Raw genomic sequence first — 2,563 nt, 5'->3', positions numbered from 1 at the left:
ACCCAGGGATCCTACTTCTGGGAATGTATGCAAGAAACTCAAAACACTAATTCAAAATAATATATGCACTCCTATGTTCACTGCAGTATTATTTACAATAGCCAAGATTTGGAAACAGCCCAAGTAGATGAGTGGGTAAAAAAGCTGTGGTATATTTACACAATGTAATACTACTCAACAGTTAAAAAGAAGGAAATCTTACCTTTTGGGACAGCATGGATGGATCTAGAGAACATTATGTTAAGTTAAATAAGCCAGTCAGAGAAAGACAAGTACCATATGATCTCACTCTTATTTGGAACCTAATGAGCAATATGAGTTAACAAGCAAAATAGTGACAGACTCAGAGATAGAGAGCAGGCTGATAGCTGTCAGAGGTGGGAGGCTGGATGGGGCAGTGGAGGGACTGAGCAAAAAAGAACAAAACTCATGGACATGGACAACAGTGTAGTGATTACTTGGGGGAGGTTGGGTAGGGAGAGGTGAGGGAGGGTATAGGAGTATAAATTGTAATAAACAGAGGCTTGACTTGGGGTGGTGAACACACAATACAATATACAGGTGATGTGTTGTAGAATTGTGCATCTGAAACCTGTATAATTTTGTTAACTAGTGTCACTCCAATAAATTCAATAAAAAGGAACAAAAATAAAGGCAAAAAGTAGGCTTATTGAATCTTTTCAGAAATGCAAAGTAGGACTGCCTTCATTCTTCAGGCAAGCTGGTACATTGATTCTATCTCAATATAAAAATATCAGAGCATCAAAATGATAGAGAATGGCCAAATGTTTTCAGCTCCCTTAATTCCTTGTTGAACAGAGCCATTGAATGCTGTAGAGCTGCCTGAAGCTAAGAGGCTTCATCTGCTGTGGCCCAGAGCTGGAGTGGCTCACTGGGCTGGGGGATCCGATGACAAAAAGGCATGCCCACCATTCAGCTGGGCCCCTGTGAGCAGGCCATGCCTCAAGGTTAAGAGTGATGTTCAGACCCCTGATGTTATTCCATGGGCAGAAACCATGGATCATGTGATATCCAATGCCAGCACTCTGACCTCATTCAACCCCTGAAATTCAAGATTCTCCCAATGCTTTTATTGAACTATAATAAGCAAGTAAGAATGGTTTCTGAACAAATACAACCATTTTGCTGGGAGTTGGCAGGCATGTAACACTCTCCATAACTGTGAATATGCATTCTATTTTTAGTAAGGGAAAATAGATTTGAGCATGCCATCCTTGAGAATAATAGTCATCACTTATTAACCTGTTCCCACAAAAAGGAAAATTCCATGGTGGTGCCAAAGGTCTCTGGCAGTCTGAAGTGGCATTTCAGACTGCCAGGAATCTCCTGAGGGTCTTTGGCTACAGCTATCTTAAGCTATGCTTATTTTTTATAAACCCTAATGGCTCTTAGTTGATAATAAAATATCTTAGAATTATCTCAAGTTTAGCAGGAACCTGTGGTTTTTAAATCACACAATCCTCTAGCTAAATTTCCCCTGGATTTAAGAGAAATAAGTAGACATCATCGTTCTATCAGAAGTCCTAGAAAAATCTGGCTGGTTCTGGGGTTTGCTACTTATTTCACCAATATGTTGGAAGACTAGATGGAAATCCCATTGCCAAGACCACCCACTAAAGAGAAAAGGCTCATAGACTTCGTTGTCAAAGAGAAAAATGATTAAAAAATACAAAATAGAGGGGAGGCTGCATGTATTGATGAAACATCATCTTAAAAACAAAAGCAGGGAGAAGCCAGCTGGAGTTTGAGAGGTCCTGTTGGGTTTGGAAGATTCTTCAGTCAGTATGTCAACCAACACAGATGTTTCTCTTTCTTCATGTGATGAGGGTCGGGGATCTAAATTTATCTGAAAAGCTAAAGAGGCACCATTTGTCCCTATTGGAATGGCAGCTTTTGCAGCAATCATTGCATATGGATTATATAAATTGAAGAACATGGGAAATACTAAAATGTCCCTTCAAGGGGGTGGGAGAGCAATGGGGGGATAAGGACACATATGTAATACCTTAATCAATAAAGAAAAAAAAAGACCTGAGTAAGTGGAGGAATAAACTGTTTCTGGATAAAAAATAAAAATAAATAAAATGTCCCTTCACCTGATCCACATGCATGTGGCAGCCCAAGGTTTTGTTGTGGGAGCAATGACTCTTGGCATGGGATATTCCATGTATAAGGAATTCTGGGCAAAATCTAAACCATAGAAGAAGAGATGCTGTCTTGGTCTTGGTGGTGTTTGCTATAGTTAGACATCTCATATTGAGGTTATATGTTTATGTTGAAAATAAATCATTTGAATACTGGCTTCCTTTTTTGCAGGCTTGATTTACTAGGTGACTAAATTACTAATGACTAGTTCACTAGCTAGGTCATTCAGGGGAGTCAGGTTAGCACGTAAGAAACATATCACTTTTAAGTGCACTTGATAGTGGTAAAATGTCCACCTTGTTAAACTCTTCTGGTGAAATTAGTTCTAAGCAAGAACAACATGCTAATCCTGAAGTATTCCCAGTTGCTGCAGAATCTCACGTGCTTTTGATGTTAT

General features: G+C 39.3%; 1 pseudogene across 1 annotated transcript; it reads left to right on the top strand.

Annotated features, from left to right (window-relative positions):
* Positions 1 to 1,793: 1,793 nt before the first annotated feature.
* Positions 1,794 to 2,222, top strand: LOC308238980 (HIG1 domain family member 1A, mitochondrial-like; annotated as a pseudogene). Its single transcript has 2 exons — positions 1,794 to 1,972; positions 2,108 to 2,222. The product of its transcript is annotated as an HIG1 domain family member 1A, mitochondrial-like (transcript).
* The last annotated feature ends 341 nt before the right edge of the window (positions 2,223 to 2,563 follow it).

Source organism: Plecotus auritus (genome assembly GCF_963455305.1).
Source record: "Plecotus auritus genome assembly, chromosome: 1".
Classification (NCBI taxonomy): domain Eukaryota; kingdom Metazoa; phylum Chordata; class Mammalia; order Chiroptera; family Vespertilionidae; genus Plecotus; species Plecotus auritus.
Note: the sequence above shows the minus strand (reverse complement) of the source record. Positions and strands in the feature narration are given on the sequence as shown.